Source organism: Bufo bufo, chromosome 3 (genome assembly GCF_905171765.1).
Source record: "Bufo bufo chromosome 3, aBufBuf1.1, whole genome shotgun sequence".
Taxonomy (NCBI): Eukaryota; Metazoa; Chordata; class Amphibia; order Anura; family Bufonidae; genus Bufo; species Bufo bufo.
Window position 1 is genome coordinate 179,176,132 of NC_053391.1, and position 18,513 is coordinate 179,194,644.

At 44.1% G+C, this 18,513-nt stretch overlaps 1 protein-coding gene across 3 annotated transcripts in view; it reads right to left on the bottom strand.

Moving 5' to 3' along the window:
- The window catches only part of LOC120994900 (G-protein coupled receptor 1-like), a 653,505-nt gene that overhangs the window by 354,766 nt on the left and 280,226 nt on the right, over positions 1-18,513 (bottom strand). The gene's annotated exons all lie outside the window — the stretch shown is intronic.

Genomic DNA, 18,513 nt, shown 5'->3' on the forward strand with positions numbered 1-18,513 from the left:
GCAGGCAATAATACGACATGTTCTATCTTTGAACGGAACAGAAAAACTGAAATGGAATGCACACGGAGACACACCAGTTTTTTTTTTGCTGACCCATTGAAATGAATGGTTCAGTAAAAATAACGCATACTGAACTCAAAAAACAGCCAGTATACTAAACGCGTGCATGAGCCCTAAGAAACACGAGTCCTTCTCAGAGGAGACTGTCTACAGAGAATGTGACAGGGCTACATGAGGTCAGTTTGATGGCTTTTCCAGAGCCAAGATGATTACTCCGCCAACCTTTATTATACAGTCCACAAAGAATAATCTAGAAAAGTCACGTGTTCTTTGCTAAAAAAATGTGTCCATAAAGGGGTTGTCTCACTTCAGTAATTTGCATTTATTATGTAGAGAAGGTGAATACAAGCCACTTACTAATGTATTGTGATTGTCCATATTGCTTCCTTTGCTGGCTGGATTCATTTTTCCATCGCATTATACACTGCTCATTTCCATGGTTACAACCACCCTGCAATCCATCAGCCTCTCTGGTGGCCGGGACCATGGGATCGTAGATAGGCTTGTGCTTTTTCCTATATTGTGCAAGCACGACCACCACTGATGGATTACAGGGTGGGCTGTAACCATGGAAATGAGCAGTGTATAATGTGATAGAAAACTGAATCCAGCCAGCAAAGGAAGCAATATGGACAATAACAATACATTAGTAAGTGGCTTGTATTCACCTTCTCTACATGATAAATGCTACTTACTGAAGTGAGACGACCCCTTTGAGGACAGACAACTGATTGCAGCAATGAATAAAATAAGCCAATATAGACAGGAATTAGACATGATCAGCTTATCAACAGAAGACTAGGAGAGCAGTCTGAGGAGACCTTGTTAGGTCTGTTATTTTGTGGGCTCTATTTTAAGCTTGTATCTCAGCTGTTTTGCTGGAAGACTGTTTCCTAACCTTATGTGACACATCAACCTGGATGGCTCCCGCATAACAAGGCCATTCCACCCATTTTGATTGAACTGAGCAATCTGTGTGTACGAGGCATGCTGAACATGATTTAACATTGATTTATTATGTTATTATGACAACCTTGTCCTATTTTGCAATACTTTCGTGGAGCCAAATCTTATAGTCTTATGCTATAAACTCATGGATGCATTTGGCCTGCACCTGTGCTGTACTTGTAATTATAGCATCTATATATATAAAGAAAGACGTATATATGTGTGTATGCATGTATGTTCCGCAATCACTCAAAAACGCAACCATCGATTTCAACGAAACTTGGTATACACATCCCTTGCTACCTGGAAAGAAATTTTGTGGGGGGGTCACAGCTCTCTAGGACGTGACGTTCCTGAGATATTCCCAAAAAAATAACCTGTATTAGCCAATACAAGCCTGCAAGTCTTTCTCTTCATATCCCAACTGCCATACACACGGTCACATGTCCCTTATCAGCCAATAGAAGCTCGCAGGCCCTTAGTCTCCACATACATACAGTTTTACTCCAGGTTTGCATAAAAACCTAGCCATTTTTCTTCACTGCTGTAGGTCAGTTTTAGACTAGGGCTGCACGACACATGCTTTATCCCCTGAAGACGCTGGTTACATAGCGAAACATGTTGGGAAGCAGAGTGTAGGAGTGTTTAGGTTTTAGGCAGTGAAATAGCGGCAGTATGCTCAAATATATGGGCACATCTACAGAGTCATATATATATATAACAGTTAGAGAGGGAAGAGGAGAAATATGAGTAGCAGCTGAGCAGGAGGAGGAAAAATAAGAGCAGCAGAGGCTGCAACAATTACAAACAAAAGTGAAGTAAATCTATCACACAGTAGATTAACGCTCCAGAGTATATAGGAGCGTATAATAAAGCTACTACACAGCAACACCCCCTCTAACCTATTCATAAAGTACCTCACTTATCTTCACTATCCGTCACATGTCCCTGAGGAGGTCACTGTCAAGCGAGTGGGGTGCTGTGAAACTTATTGTTAAAGGGGAGGGCTGCTGTGAAGGTCAAAGTTAAGGGCATGGGCTGCTGTGGAGGTCCCATTTTAAAGTGGCGGGGCACTGTGGGGGGGGTCAGTGATAAGGGGTGGGGGACTGTGGAGTTCACTGCTAAAGGGGCAGGGTGCTGCAGATGTCACTGTTATGGGGAATACTGTCGATATCTTTTAACGACACACACAAACATTAAATGAAATAGATGAAATATAGCCGGCTCCTTCTGCTAGTGTGTGATAATAATGGCTCATGGTAATTGCTAGTAAAAATAATATATTGTGTTACTTGCTTCCAAGGACATTTTGCTACTGCAATCTAGGTAAATAGCATAAAGCTGTAATGTTCTGCAGATACCACCAACTGATCAGGTAGGAAACTCAGTAAAGTCTACGATAAATCAAATTTATATAATGTCCTTATCTGCTGGTCTCAAAATGGAAGCAAAAGCCTCGATAGAGTGGTTTACTGTGGGGTGGTATTTACATCACACTGCATGCAAAAATAGTTTTTTTGCTGAGCAGGTGTGTTTATTTCAATAGGAAAATCAAGCTACTCACAGAATCTCTGACAATGGATCACCATGTTGAAATTAAACATGTCTGATTCTTCTAGAAAGGGTAATGGCAGTTGCCTGTTTTCACATTCACACTCAAAATGGCTCAGGAAGCTCAGTTATGAGGTGTTGTTTGATAAGGCCCTTCCATTGAAGACTTGGGTGTTAACGGTAATCGGATATAAAATTTCAGGTTTTAGTGTACCTAGTCCCTGATACCACACACTTTTTATTTGTGGAATTATTGCCGCAAAAAGTTATCTATGATTTACCAGGCATGGTTCTCAGATCACACTAGTATACAGATTAGACTAATAAGTGGTAATTGCATACTTCTAATTTCCAGACAGAAATATTTAAAGAAGCACTCCCACAAAAATATTTATTCTCTGACCTGTTAGATACAGTTGTGTTCAAAATAATAGCAGTGTGTTTAAAAAAGTGAATAAAGCTCAAAATCCAGTGGAGTAACTACCGGGGAAGCGGCTGCTTCGGGGCCCGGGCTGCCAAGGGGGCCAGCGCCCCGACAGCGTGTGTGACAGTTTTCAAGTTAGTTAAATATGATCGATTCTTGTCTTAATGTTCAGGGCCCCTTCACAGCAGCGGACCAGGCCCCCTCGCTAATGTGATCTAATATTACTGTCTCCTGATGTGTCTGGGATTCGAACCCACAACCTCCATGTACAATGTATCAGAGGCAAAGCATTTACCCACACAACCATAAGGGCTGCAATACTACTGATTGAGAAAATTTGAGACTTCTACTGTTATAGCTGGCAGCTGCCCCAACACACCCAGCACTGCTATATCTCTATATGACAGCTGTCCCAGCACACTCAGCTCTGCTATATCTCTATATATGATAGCTGCCTCAGCACACCCAGCTCTGCTACATCTAATACACATGACAGCTGCACCAGCACACTCAGCTCTACTATATCTCTATATATGACAGCTGCCCCAGCAAACTCAGCTCTGCTACATATATACACATGACAGCTGCCCAAACACAACCAGCACTGCTACATCTATACACATGACAGCAGCCCCAGCACACTCAGCTCTGCTATATCTCTATATATCTATCTACTGTATAGCAATACTTAGAGATATATAGATGTAGCAGAGCTGGGTGTGCTGGGGCAGCTGTCATATATAGAGATATAGTAGAGCTGAGTGTGCTGGTGCAGCTGTCATGTGTATTAGATGTAGCAGAGCTGGGTGTGCTGGGGTAGCTATCATATATAGAGATATAGCAGAGCTGAGTGTGCTGGGACAGCTGTCATATAGAGATATAGCAGTGCTGGGTGTGTTGGGGCAGCTGGGTGTGTTGTGTATAGATGTAGACTTAGACAGCTATAACAGTAGAAGTCTCATATTTTTTCAGTCAGCAGCAAGGCAGCTCTTATGGTCGTGTGGTTAGATGCTTTGCCTCTGATACAGAAGGTCGTGGGTTCGAATCCCAGCAGAAACTTTTCTGAAATACAAGCACTGACTCCATATATGGACATACAGGGCGGGACACAGGAAGAGGCTGACACATAGGTAAGTAGAAGAGGCACTTGATACTGGCACTTTTTTGGGTGGGGGAGATGGCACTAAAAAAGTGAAGAGAGAGGCACTTGATACTGGCACGTGGGGGGTTTGGCACTTGATACTTGCACATGGGTGGGTTTGGCACTATGATACTGGCACATGGGGGGGGAGAGGCACTTGATACTGATACTTTTTTTGGGGGGAGATGGCACTATGATACTGGGACATGGGTGGGGGAAGAGAGAGGCACTTGATACTGGCACATGGGGGGGTTTGACACTATGATACTGGGACATGGGGGGTGAGGAGAGAAGCACTTGATACTGGCACATTGGGGGGATGGGAGATGGCACTATGATACTGGGACATGTGGCGGGGGGGAGGATAGAGGCACTTGATACTGGCACATGATGGGGGGACATCTATGGGGACACTTACTGGCACATTATTGGGGGGCATTATGGGGGACACTAGGCCGGCAGCCTATCAGAGGCCGGACACTGAGGGGCATCTACTGGGGCACTATATATGGGGCATTTTATACTGGTACATTATGGGGGGCACTAGCAGGAAGGGGGGAGAGGAGCACTATGGGGGAATTTACTGGGGGCACTATATAGGGGTATTTTATACTAGGACATTATGGGGGCACTATGGGACATTAGCTCAACTGGGGGCATTACAAGGGGGTATTTTTGCACTGTCACATTATAAGGAGAATTATTTCTACTGGGGGGGGGGCGCATTATGGTGGGCTTTATTACTCCCCCATGGTATGACCCCCTAGTAGCAGCACCAGCCTCTCCCTGCTCTGCTATCCCTCTGCCCCTTCTCCAAATCCTTATTATGAAATCTTTCTCATTAGGATAAAGCACAATATCAGCTCCGCCGAGCCCCCCATCCAAGTGTGGAAGTGGCGTCCGAGATCCCCAAGGGCCAAGCCAAGTAACTGTAAGTTTTCATATGAAATATGTTTATGTTATACACATATAGCATACACTGTGCCACACAATGTACAGTATACCGCCAAAGGAGTGGGGTTTACACAGGAGGAGGGAGGTGCGAAGCGCGCTGGGGGGGCCCTTACAAATATTTGCTGTGGGGCCCAGTCACTTCTAGTTACGCCCCTGTCAAAATCCTTCTAATACTGTAGCTTTTATTTCCATACACACAAATGCATTGGGAACACTACACATTCTATTCCAAATCAAAACAGGAAGAAAAATATATCAAATTTGTGTTGTTCCTGTAAATAAATTGAAGAAAAGTGAATATTAGACTGTTCAAAAAAATAGCAGTGTTTGTATTCTTCTTTACAAACTCAAACATTCACTATATAAACTGAAAAATGTTTGAAGATTTTGCTTTCCTTTGAATCACTTCACTAATATTTTGTCACAACCAGACAGCTGAGAAGCTCTGACAGAAGCCTTTCAGAACCTCCTCCTTGAGTTTTCTTTGTTTTGGTTTTCAGTTCCTCATCTCGTTAGTCTCTCTCAGCTGTCATGTAGTTGGACTGATTGCATCCCTTTTAAATTCCTCCCCATAATGCATTAGTGTGCGGCTTATACAACTTCCTGGAGTGTGTGTGCATGCTGTTCCTATTTCCCAGTCTTCTACAAGATAAGTGCTGTACATTCATTTGAGATTTTCTGTTTGCTGGATCCCAGATGACCCTGACTCCCTCCAAGTCTAGTGTAGGGAGCCGGTGGTTGTGTCCCCTCACTATTGTAGGGTCTTCAGGTATTATATAGTCGAGGTACGGGGATATGCGATCATCCACCTTTGGGGTGTTCGCATAGGCTGAGCAGTCAGGGAGAGTGCCAGGTCTCATGCATGTCATAGCTTCTTTTGCATTGTCTTGTTTCCTGTACACCTTCAGTGACATTATAAGCCGCCAAAACCGTCTCAAGCATGGATCCGGTTTCACTTTTGGCTGAACGCTTCCAGGGTTTTTCATTGGAGGTAGCTGATCTCCGTAAGACTTTTTCTCAGTTTCAAGTGACCGGTTCAGCTTGCTTCATGGAGTTTGTTCTGAGCCTAAGATCTCGCTCCCGGATACGTTCTCCGGGGGTAGTGAGAATTTTGAGCGTTTTAGAGAGTCTTGCAAACTCAATTTTCGCCTTCTTCCCCATTCCTCTGGTGATGAGGAACGGAGGGTGGGGATCATTATATCGCTGCTCAGGGGTAACGCCCAGTCCTGGGCCTTTTCGCTGCCGGAGGGGGCACGGCCCCTCCGTTCAGTGGATGAATTCTTTTTAGCCCTGGGTCAGATATATGATGATCCGGATCGTATTGCTCTGGCTGAGTCTAGACTACGTCTGTTATGCCAGGGTAAACAATCCGCAGAGAGATACTGCTCAGAATTTCGGAGATGGGCAGCTGATACTGGTTGGAATGATGCTGCACTCCGAAGTCAATTTTGCCATGGTCTTTCAGAGGGATTGAAAGATGCATTTGCCTTTCATGAGAGGCCTATCTCCTTGGACTCTGCTATGTCTCAGGCCGTTCGTATTGACAGGCGTCTTAGAGAGAGAGGAGAGATCTCTCCTTCCTGTCATACTCAGTCCCGGGACAGTGCAGCGGTCTCATTCTGTGCGCAGGGGTCTCAGTCGCTGTCAGCCCCTTCTGAGCAGGAGACCATGCAGCTGGGGTTGATTGCCTCTGACAATAGAAAATTCAGCCTGCATGGGAGGGTTTGTTTTTGTTGTGGAGGTATAAATCATTTGGCAAATGTTTGTCCCTCTAGGAGATTCAGGCAGTTTTCTGGGAGTAATAAAGAAACAAAAAGGAAAAAATCTTTTAAAAATGTTCCGTCTGTTACTATTGGCAGGGTTGAGGCGGAAATTGGAGGTTTTCCGTTTGCTTGTAGTTCCCATTTTGTCCTGCCTGCTAGGGTGGCGCTAGAGAGCAAGAGCATTTTTTGTAAAATTTTTGTGGATAGTGGAGCAGCTGTCAATCTCATTGATAATCAATTTGCAATAACTCATGGTTTCCATGTATGCACTTTGGGAAAGGATATTCCTGTTTTTGCTATTGATTCCGCTCCACTTTCTCAGAAATCGTTAAAGGGCATAGTTCACAATATCCGTTTGATTGTGAGTGATACTCATGTTGAGGATGTGTCATGTTTCGTCCTAAACGGGTTGCCTACTCCTCTAGTGTTGGGGCTACCCTGGCTCACTAAACATAACCCCAACATTGATTGGCAAGCGAGGCAAATAAATGGTTGGAGTGACTTTTGCAGAGAGAATTGCCTCACGACATCTGTTTCTGAGGTTTCTACTAAGACTGTACCACCTTTCCTCTCTGAATTTTCGGATGTCTTCTCTGAGAGTGGAGTTCAGGATTTGCCCCCGCACAGGGAGTACGATTGCCCTATTAATCTCACCCCAGGCGCCAAGCTGCCTAAATCTCGTTTATACAATCTTTCCCAACCTGAGAGGGTCGCTATGCGTGCTTATATCTCTGAGAGTCTGAGAAAACGACACATACGACCCTCGAAGTCACCTGTTGCCGCTGGTTTTTTCTTTGTTAAGAAAAAAGATGGTTCTTTAAGACCTTGTCTGGATTTCAGGGAGCTGAACAGTATCACTATTCGTGATCCTTATCCGCTTCCTCTGATCCCGGACCTGTTTAACCAGGTTGTTGGGGCTAAAGTCTTTTCCAAATTAGACCTAAGAGGGGCATACAACCTGGTCAGGGTCAGAGAAGGAGACGAATGGAAGACGGCCTTCAATACCCCTGAGGGCCATTTTGAGAATTTGGTTATGCCTTTTGGTTTGATGAATGCCCTAGCCGTTTTTCAGCATTTCGTGAACAGCATTTTTTATCATTTAATGGGAAAATTTGTATTAGTGTATTTGGATGACATTTTGATTTTTTCTCCTGATTTCAAAACTCATAAGGAACACTTACGTCAGGTCTTGCTCATCCTGCGGGAGAATAAATTATATGCGAAACTGGAAAAATGTGTGTTTGTGGTTCCAGAAATTCAATTTCTGGGGTTTCTTCTCTCCGCTTCTGGTTTTCGCATGGACCCCGAAAAGGTCCGCGCTGTGCTTGAGTGGGAGCTTCCTGAGAATCAGAAGGCGCTGATGCGTTTTTTGGGCTTTGCCAATTATTACAGGAAGTTTATTTTGAATTATTCCTCTGTTGTTAAACCACTCAATGATATGACCAGAAAGGGGGTAGATTTTTCTTCCTGGTCGGTAGAGGCGCGTAAGGCCTTTTCTAATATCAAGGAGAGTTTTGCTTCCGCTCCCATCCTGGTACAACCTGATATTTCTTTACCCTTCATAGTTGAGGTTGATGCTTCTGAGGTGGGTGTGGGTGCGGTCTTGTCTCAGGGTTCCTCTCCTGCCAAATGGCGACCGTGTGCCTTTTTCTCGAAGAAACTCTCCTCCGCAGAGAGAAATTACGATGTGGGAGATAGGGAATTGTTGGCCATCAAGTTGGCTTTTGAGGAATGGCGCCATTGGCTAGAGGGAGCCAGACACCCTATCACCGTGTTTACTGACCATAAAAATCTGGCCTACTTGGAGTCAGCCAAGCGTCTGAACCCGAGACAGGCCAGATGGTCTTTGTTCTTTTCAAGGTTTAATTTTGTTGTCACGTTCCGCCCTGGGGTTAAGAATGTGAAGGCAGATGCCCTGTCACGTTGTTTTCCGGGAGGTGGGAATTTTGAAGACCCGGGTCCCATTTTGGCTGAAGGTGTGGTGGTCTCTGCTCTTTTTCCTGAATTGGAGGCAGAGGTGCAGGCAGCCCAGTCGGAGGCTCCTGATCTTTGTCCTCCTGGGAGGTTGTTTGTGCCTCTCGCTTTAAGACACAAGATTTTTAAGGAACACCACGATACGGTCCTTGCTGGGCACCCGGGGGCAAGAGCCACACTGGATCTCATCGCTCGGAGATTCTGGTGGCCTGCGCTTCGTAAGTCGGTTGAGGGTTTTGTGGCAGCCTGCGAGACTTGCGCTCGTGCCAAAGTCCCTCATTCACGGCCATCAGGTCCTCTCCTTCCCTTACCCATTCCTTCCCGTCCTTGGACACATCTGTCCATGGACTTCATAACGGACCTGCCTCGTTCCTCGGGGAAGACTGTGATTCTAGTGGTGGTGGACCGTTTTAGCAAAATGGTGCATTTCATCCCTTTTCCTGGTTTGCCCAATGCTAAGACGCTGGCGCAGGCATTTATTGATCACATTGTCAAATTGCATGGTATTCCTTCAGACATAGTCTCTGATAGGGGCACGCAGTTTGTTTCCAGATTCTGGAAGGCTTTCTGTTCTCGCTTGGGGGTTCGGTTGTCATTCTCTTCTGCTTTCCACCCGCAGTCGAATGTCCAGACAGAGCGCGTCAATCAGAATCTGGAGACATATCTGCGCTGTTTTGTGGCGGAGAATCAGGAGGATTGGTGTTCTTTTTTGTCCCTTGCTGAGTTTGCTTTAAATAACCGTCGTCAGGAGTCCTCTGATAAGTCACCATTTTTTGGTGCATATGGGTTTCATCCGCAGTTTGGGACTTTCTCGGGAGAGGGGTCTTCTGGTTTACCTGATGAGGACAGATTCTCCTCGTCTTTGTCATCTATTTGGCAAAAGATTCAGGATAATCTAAAGAGCATGAGAGACGTGTGCCTGGTCCGGACCTGAATGTTGGTGATCTGGTGTGGTTGTCTACCAAGAATATCAAATTGAAGGTTCCCTCCTGGAAGTTGGGTCCTAGGTTTATTGGGCCTTACAAGATCCTGTCTGTCATCAATCCTGTTGCCTACCGTCTTGATCTTCCTCAGACTTGGAAGATCCATAATGTTTTTCATAAGTCCTTATTGAAACCTTATGTTCAACCCATTGTACCCTCGCCTTTGCCTCCTCCTCCGATTATGGTTGATGGGAATCTTGAATTTCAGGTCTCTAGGATTGTGGATTCTCATCTTGTCCGCGGTTCTCTCCAGTACCTCATTCATTGGGAGGGTTATGGTCCTGAGGAGAGGATGTGGGTCCCAGTGACGGACATTAAGGCCACTCGTCTCATCAGGGCTTTCCATAGGTCCCATCCTGAGAAGGTGGGCTCTGAGTGTCCGGAGTCCACTCGTAGAGGGAGGGGTACTGTCACAACCAGACAGCTGAGAAGCTCTGACAGAAGCCTTTCAGAACCTCCTCCTTGAGTTTTCTTTGTTTTGGTTTTCAGTTCCTCATCTCGTTAGTCTCTCTCAGCTGTCATGTAGTTGGACTGATTGCATCCCTTTTAAATTCCTCCCCATAATGCATTAGTGTGCGGCTTATACAACTTCCTGGAGTGTGTGTGCATGCTGTTCCTGATTCCCAGTCTTCTACAAGATAAGTGCTGTACATTCATTTGTGATTTTCTGTTTGCTGTATCCCAGATGACCCTGACTCCCTCCGTGTCTAGTGTAGGGAGCCGGTGGTCGTGTCCCCTCACTATTGTAGGGTGTTCAGGTATTATATAGTCGAGGTACGGGGATATGCGATCATCCACCTTTGGGGTGTTCGCATAGGCTGAGCAGTCAGGGAGAGTGCCAGGTCTCATGCAGGGGTCTCCCTTTTGTTCCTTAGTTTTGGATCCAGTGAGTCATAGCTTCTTTTGCATTGTCTTGTTTCCTGTACACCTTCCGTGACATATTTAGTTGTATAACCACTGTTTCTGAGAACTGCTGTACATCTGTGTTGCATGGAGTCAACCAACTTCTGGCACCTGTGAACAGGTATTCCAGACCAGGATGATTGGACTACATTCCACAGTTCTTTTCTATTTCTTGGTTTTGCATCAGAAACTGCATTTTTTATGTCCCCCCGCAAGTTTTCTATTGGATAAAGATCTGGGGATTGGACTGACCACTCCATAACGTCAATCTTGTTGGTCTGGAACCAAGATGTTGCACGTTTACTGGTGTGTTTCGGACGTTGTCTTGTTGGAACACCCATTTCAAGGGCATTTTTCTCTTTAGCATAAGGCACCATGACCTCTTCAAGTATTCTGAGTTATTCAAACTGATCCATAATCCCTGGTATGCGATAAATAGTCCCAACACCTTAGGCTACTTTCACACTCACGTTTTGTGCAGATCCGTCATGGAGGGATCCGTTCAGATAATTCAACCGTCTGAATCCGTTCAGAACGGATACGTTTGTATTATCTTTAACATAGCCAAGACGGATCTGTCTTGAACACCATTGAAAGTCAATGGAGGACGGATCAGTTTTCTATTGTGCCAGATTGTGTCAGTGAAAACGAATCCGTCCCCATTGACTTACATTGTGTGTCAGGACGGACACAAGAGCGTTTTGGCGTCAGTCTCCAGCGGAATGGAGACTGAACTGATACAAACTGATGCATTCTGAGTGGATCCTTTTCCATTCAGAATGCATTAGAATGCAAACTGATCAGTTTTGGACCGCTTGTAAGAGCCCTGAACGGACCTCTCAAACGGAAAGCCAAAACGCAAGTGTGAAAGTAGACTAAGTATGAGAAACATCCCCATATCATGATGCTTGCGCCACCATGCTTTAGGCCTCTTTCACACGAGCGTGTCCGGATTAGGTCCGGATGCGTCCCGATGCATTGCGGCAAACCCGCGCGAGTAGGTACGCAATTGCAGTCAGTTTTGACTGCGATTGCATTCCGTTGTTCAGTTTTTATCGCGTGGGTGCAATGTGTTTTGCACGCGCGTGATAAAAAAACCGACTGTGGTACCCAGACCCGAACTTCTTCACAGAAGTTCAGGTTTGGGTTCAAGGTTGTGTAGATTGTATTATTTTCCCTTATAACATGGTTATAAGGGAAAATAATAGCATTCTGAATACAGAATGCATAGTAAAATAGGGCTGGAGGGGTTAAAAAAAATATATATATATTTTAACTCACCTTAATCCACTTGTTCGCGCAGCCGACATCTCTTCTGTCTTCATCTGTGAGGAAAAGGACCTTTGATGACGTCACTACGCTCATCACATGGTCATTCACATGATCCATCACCATGGTGATGGATCATGTGATGGACCATGTGATGAGTGCAGTGACGTCACCACAGGTCCTTTACCCTGGTCCTGAAGAAAGAAGACAGAAGAGATGCTGGCTGCGTGAACAAGTGGATTAAGGTGAGTTAAAATATATATTTTATTTTAACCCCTCCCGCCCTATTTTACTATGCATTCTGTATTCAGAATGCTATTATTTTCCATTTTAACCATGGGAAAATAATAATGATCGGGTCCCCATCCCGATCGTCACCTAGCAACCGTGCGTGATAACCGCACCGCATCCGCACTTGCTTGGGGATGCTTGCGATTTTCACGCAACCCCATTCATTTCTATGGGGCCTGCGTTACGTGAAAAACGCACAGAGAGGAGCATGCTGCGATTTTCACGCAATGCACAAGTGATGCGTGAAAATCACCGCTCATGTGCACAGCCCCATAGAAATGAATGGGACCGGATTCAGTGTGGGTGCAATGCGTTCACCTCACGCATCGCGCCCGTGTGAAAGGGGCCTTACTGTGTTCACAGTGTACTGTGGCTTGAATTCAGTGTTTGGGGGTCATCTGACAAATTGTCTCCGGCCACTAGACCCAAAAAGAACAATTTTACTTTCATCAGTCCACAAAATGTCTCTTTAGGCCAGTCAATGTGCTCTTTGGCTAATTGCAACCTCTTCAGCACATGTCTTTTTTTCAACAGTGGGACTTTGCGGGGGCTTCTTGCAGATAGCTTGGCTTCACATAGGTGTCTTCTAATTGTAACAGTACTCACAGGTAACTTTAGACCTTCTTTGATCTTCCTGGAGCTGATAGTCCTTGCCATTTTGGCTATTCTTCTATCCATTCGAATGGTAGCTTTTCGCTTTCTTCCATGTCTTTCAGGTTTTGGTTTCCATTTTAAAGCATTTCGCGGTCATTTTAGCTGAGAAGCCAATCATTTTCTGCACTTCTTTATATGTTTTCCCCTCTCCAATCAACTTTTTAATCAAGGTACGCTGTTCTTCTGAACAATGTCTGGAACGACCCATTTTCCTCAGAATTTCAGAGAGAAATGCACTGTAACCAGCATGTATAACATTTGCTGCCTTCCTTCCTTAAATAAGGGCAATAATTCACAACTGTTTTTCAAAGAATGAATGACCTCACTCATTGAACTCCACACTGCTATTATTTTGAACATACCCCTTTCAATAAGTGATTGAATTAGCAGCATGCATTTCATAACTGTTGGGTTTGTTGGGTTTCTATTACTCTACTACACCTGATAGTAAATTATTTGCCATGTAGAAATATCATTTTTACCAAAAAGAGTGATTGATCATGTTAGTGATGTCTGACTGATATTATTTGAACACAACTGTAGGTACATGATGTAAATTGTAGTGAAGGTAATGTTACCAGTTACTGCATTTGTGAGTTATAACCTCCCTTCTGATCCTCAGCTATGTCATGTGACAAACACTCTCCCTCTCCAACTGACACAGGACAGGAAGTCAGTTACTTTTCTATTCTATGAGACTGACATTGAGGCTCCCATATGAATACACAGAGAAACTGTCTTTCTGTCCACACATCTGCCCTTAATACTTTTTCTCCTGTTATGAGCCAACCTAGATTTTGACTTCAAAAACTGCATCAGAAAGTCTGAAAGTGTAGCAGCACCCTTAAGGCACCATAAAACAGTGAGAGGCTATCACTATTACAAATAGCTGGGAACGGTGAGATGTATTGTTGGAGGCTTCCTTCCAACTTCTCTGTACTTGCCTTGGCAATAGGTGGGTGCCCAAAAACTTTGCACTGTAGTTGCTTTGCACTGCAGTTATCAAGTTTACAGACCTTTTTACGCTTCAACTATCAAGGGGCTGTGGCTTAACGGGAACAGCACATGGCTGAAATGTAACAATATTTGGAGTCAAACTAAGTCAACAAATACAGTGCCATGTAAAAGTATTCATAACTTTTCCACACATTTCCACATTATACCCACAAACTTAAATATATTTGATTGGGATTTTATGTGATAGACCAACCCAAAGTAGCAAGTATGTGTGAAGTGAAAAGAAAATCATACATGGTTTTCAACATTTTCAATAATTATAAATCTGGAAAGTGTGGCGTGCATTTGTATTCAACCCCCCTGAGTAAATACTTAGTAGGACCACCTTTCGCTGCAATTACAGCTGCAAGTCTTTTGGGGTATGTCTCTATCAGCGTTGCACATGTAGAGGCTGAAATATTTGCCCATTCTTGCCCATCAGTCAGATTGGATGGAGAGCATCTGTGAACAGCAATTTTCTAGTATTGCCACAGATTCTCAATGAGATAAAGGTCTAGACTTTGACTGGGCCATTCTAACACATGAATATGCTTTGATCTAAACCATTCCATTGTATCTCTTGCTGTATGTTTAGGGTTGTTTTCCTGGTGGAAGGTCAACCTTGGTCTCAAGTCTTTTGCAGCCTTTAGCAGGTTTTCCTCCAGGACCGCCATGTATTTAGCTATATCCATCTTCCCATCAACTCTTTCCTGTCGCTGCTGAAGAAAAGCATCCCTGTGGCATAATGCTGCCACCACCATGTTTCACAATTGAGATGATGTGTTCACAGTCATTTGCAGTGTTAGTTTACAGGCACACATTGCGTTTTGCATTTAGGCCAAAAAAGTTCAAGTTTGGCCTCATCTGACCACCAGAACCTTCTTCCACATGTTTGCTGTGTCCCCTACATGGCTTGTGGCAAACTGAAAATGGGACTTCTTATGGCTTGCTTTCAAAAATGGCTTTCTTCTTCCCACTCTTCCATAGAGGCCAGATTTGTGGAGTACATGACTAATAGTTGTCCAGATTCTCCCACCTGAGCTATAGTTCTCTGCAGCTCCTCTAGAGTGACAATGGGTCTCTTGGCTGCTTCTCTAATTAGTGCTCTCCTTGCCTGGTCTGTCAGTTTAGGTGGACAGCCATATCTTTGTAGGTTTGTAGTTGTGCCATACTCCTTCCATTTTTGGATGATGGATTGAACAGTGCAGCGTGAAATGTTGAGAGCTTGGGATATTTGTTTATAACTTAACTCTGCTTTACACTTCTCCACAACTTTATCCCTGACCTGTCTGCTGTGTTCCTTGGTTTTCATGATGCTGTTTGATCACAAATTTTCACTAACAAACCTCTAAGGCCTTTGCAGAACAGCTGTAGTTATACTGAGAATAAATTAAACACAGGGTGACTTTTGAAGACAATTGGTCACCCTGGATTTTATTTAGGGGCATCAGAGTACAGGGGGCTGAATACAAATCAACAGCCTACTTTTCAGATTTTAATTTATTAAACATTTTGAAAAGCATGTATGATTTTCTTTTCACTTCACACATACTTGCTATTTTGTGTTAGCCTGCCACATAAAATCCCAATAATATACATTTACGTTTGTAGGTGTAACGTGAAAAAATTTGGAAAAGTTCAAGGGGTATGAATACTTTTCAAGGTATTAGTCTATAGGAGTGCTAGATTTATCATCCAGCATTAACCACTGTGATAAATCTGTTACAGTTTAAGGCTGCCTAAGTTTACACTGTATTACTTTTAGACAGTATTATTAAGGCGCCATTCACACGTCCGCAATTGTGTTCCGCATTTTGCGGAACGGAATTGCGGACCTATTCATTTCTATGGGGCCGCACAATGTGCTGCCCGGATCCGGAATTGCGGATCTGCACTCCCGGGTCCGCAATTCAGTTTCCGAAAAAAATAGAACATGTCCTATTCTTGTCCACAATAGGCATTTTCTATTAAGTGCAGACGATGTGCGGTCCACAAAATGTGGAATGCACATTGCCGGTGTCCGTGTTTTGCGGATCTGCAAAACACACACGGATGTGTGAATGGAGCCTTAGGCCTCATGCACACGACAGTGTTTTTTCACTGTCAGTGATTTGGCTTCAGTGGTCCGTGTCCGATTTCGCTTCAGTTGTGTTTCCTTGTGTCTTCCTTTTTTTTGTCTGACAGGGGAAAAAAAAGGAAGGTTAATGAAAAGTGTAATTTTATTGCACCAAGGTCTTGTAGAAAAAAATATAACCTGTCCTATTCTTGTCAGTGGAAAACGGAGGACCGACCTATTCAAGTCAATGGGTCCGTCAAAAAAAACCAGATGCAGAACTAGTGTGTCATTCGTGTCCGCGTCTGTTTTTTTCTACAAGACCTTGGTGCAATAAAATTACACTTTTCATTAACCTTCCTTTTTTTTCCCCTGTCAGACAAAAAAAAAGGAAGACACAAGGAAACACAACTGAAGCAAAATCGGACACGGACCACTGAAGCCAAATCACTGACAGTGAAAAAACACTGTCGTGTGCATGAGGCCTAAATCTGAGTGTTAGTATTTTATGCTGATTGGTGAGGGCAGCATGAACTGATAACAAGCTCCCTTTAAAAAGGTACTTTCTTCGGTTCAAACATTGTAAGATAACTATCAGCTTGTGTAGAGCGGCGCCCCGGGATCTCACTGCACTTACTATTATTCTGGGGCGCCGCTCCGTTCTCCCTCTATGTCCCACGGTATTTTCGCTGACTTGGTAACACTGGGAGGAGCCTGCCCTTTTTCCCCTTGGCGTCTCCTTCTCCCAGGCTGTAGCGCTGTCCAATCGTAGCACAGAGCTCACAGCCTGGGAGGATTTTTTTCTCCCTGGCTGTGAGCTCTGTGCTGTGATTGGACAGCACTACAGCATGGGAGAAGTAACGCCTAGGAGAAAAACGGCAGGCTCCTCCCAGTTTTACCAAGTCAGCAAAAATACCGGGGGACATAGCGGGAGAACGGAGGATAATAGTAAGTGCAGTGAGATCCCTGGGTGCCGCTCTACATAGCCTGTTATCTTACAATGTTTGGACCGATAAAAGGTATTTTTTAAGTTTACAGTTACAAGTATGTAAATATTTAATTTTGAAAAATGATTTTCTCTCAGGTGATATTGTCTGTAAACAACAGATAAACTGCATCAAATGCTACGTAAGTTATGAAAAAATCAAATAACCAATTTACATGATGCCATTATTTTATGCACAGTTTAGAATCCATATTTTAAAGAGTACCAGACATTTCAAGGGGTTGTCTGGTCTCCTATACTGAATGATGACTTATTCTCAGGATAGGTCATCAATATCAGATTGGCAGGGTTCAACTCCCGGCACCCCCACGATCAGCTACAGTGGCGATCAAGTGCATATGTATCAAATCGGCTTCTTTACACAATAAAAGCACACAGAGCTAGGGGGACTGGGTATTGCGGATGTGCTAGCGGCCATCTAGCAACCCATGTCCTCAGCTCTATACACAAAATCCAGGTGACAGGTTCCCTTTAAGGCGACTTTTCAGAATAAGTATGTGTACAGGAGGAGAAGAACTATTTCTGGCCATTGTATAAATTTTATACTGCATTTATCACTAGTTTTCATGGAGGACATTAAACAGCTGTAATAAGCAGCATCGCTATGAATCCAGCATTTGGATGAGCCAGTAAGGGGCCGTTCACTTGGCAGATTTTTCCCACACCAAAATTCCTGTGGCAGCTGCATGGTGTCTTCCACCCATTGTTTTCAAGGGGAGGCAGCAGTGAAGTGGCAGTTAAAAGCCAGGACCACTCCTAGAAGGGTTGTGTCCTTTCTTGGTGCAGTGTGAAGACTGCTTCTGCTTGAAGCCACGGTGGCTGTCCGCTCGTGGCTTAGCTCTCAATGAAGCTAAGCTGCAAGCAAATCCGTGGTCTCTAAACAATTGGTTTCTGCCACGGTATATGCAGCTAATTTAGACAGCATCAAAATCCGCCATGTGAACGGGCCCTAAAACACTTAGTAGAAGCAGTGTCTTTGTGGACAGCAGCTGTAACCTGATCTCTCGCTGAATCTGAAAACCAATCTTGTCTATGCCTCCAGCAACAAAATCTGAATCTTTTGCACACGACCGTATGGTTTTGGAGTCCGTTTTAAACGGATCCATTTTTCCTTTTTTTTTTGTTTTAGTAATGTTTCCGTTCCGCTTCCGTTCCGTTTTGCCGTTCCTTTTTTCCGCTTGGTTTCCGTTTGTGATCCGTTTTTTCCGGAAACGGAAGCATACAATAATGTTTAAACAGTAAGTACACAAAAAAATGAAAGTTACTCCATGTGCATTCCGTTTTCGTATTTCTGTGTTTCCGTTCCGCAAAAAAATAGAACATGTCTTGTTATTGTCCTCATTACGGACAAGGATAGTACTGTTCTATTAGGGGACAGCTGTTCCGTTCCACAAAATACAGAATGCACAGGGATGTCATCCGTATTTAATGCGGGTCCGTTTTTGCGGACCGCAAAATACATAAGGTCGTGTGCAGGAGGCCTAAGGCTGTGAATTGAATGTAGATGATCATTGCAGGAAGCAAGGGGGATGAACAGAAGTGG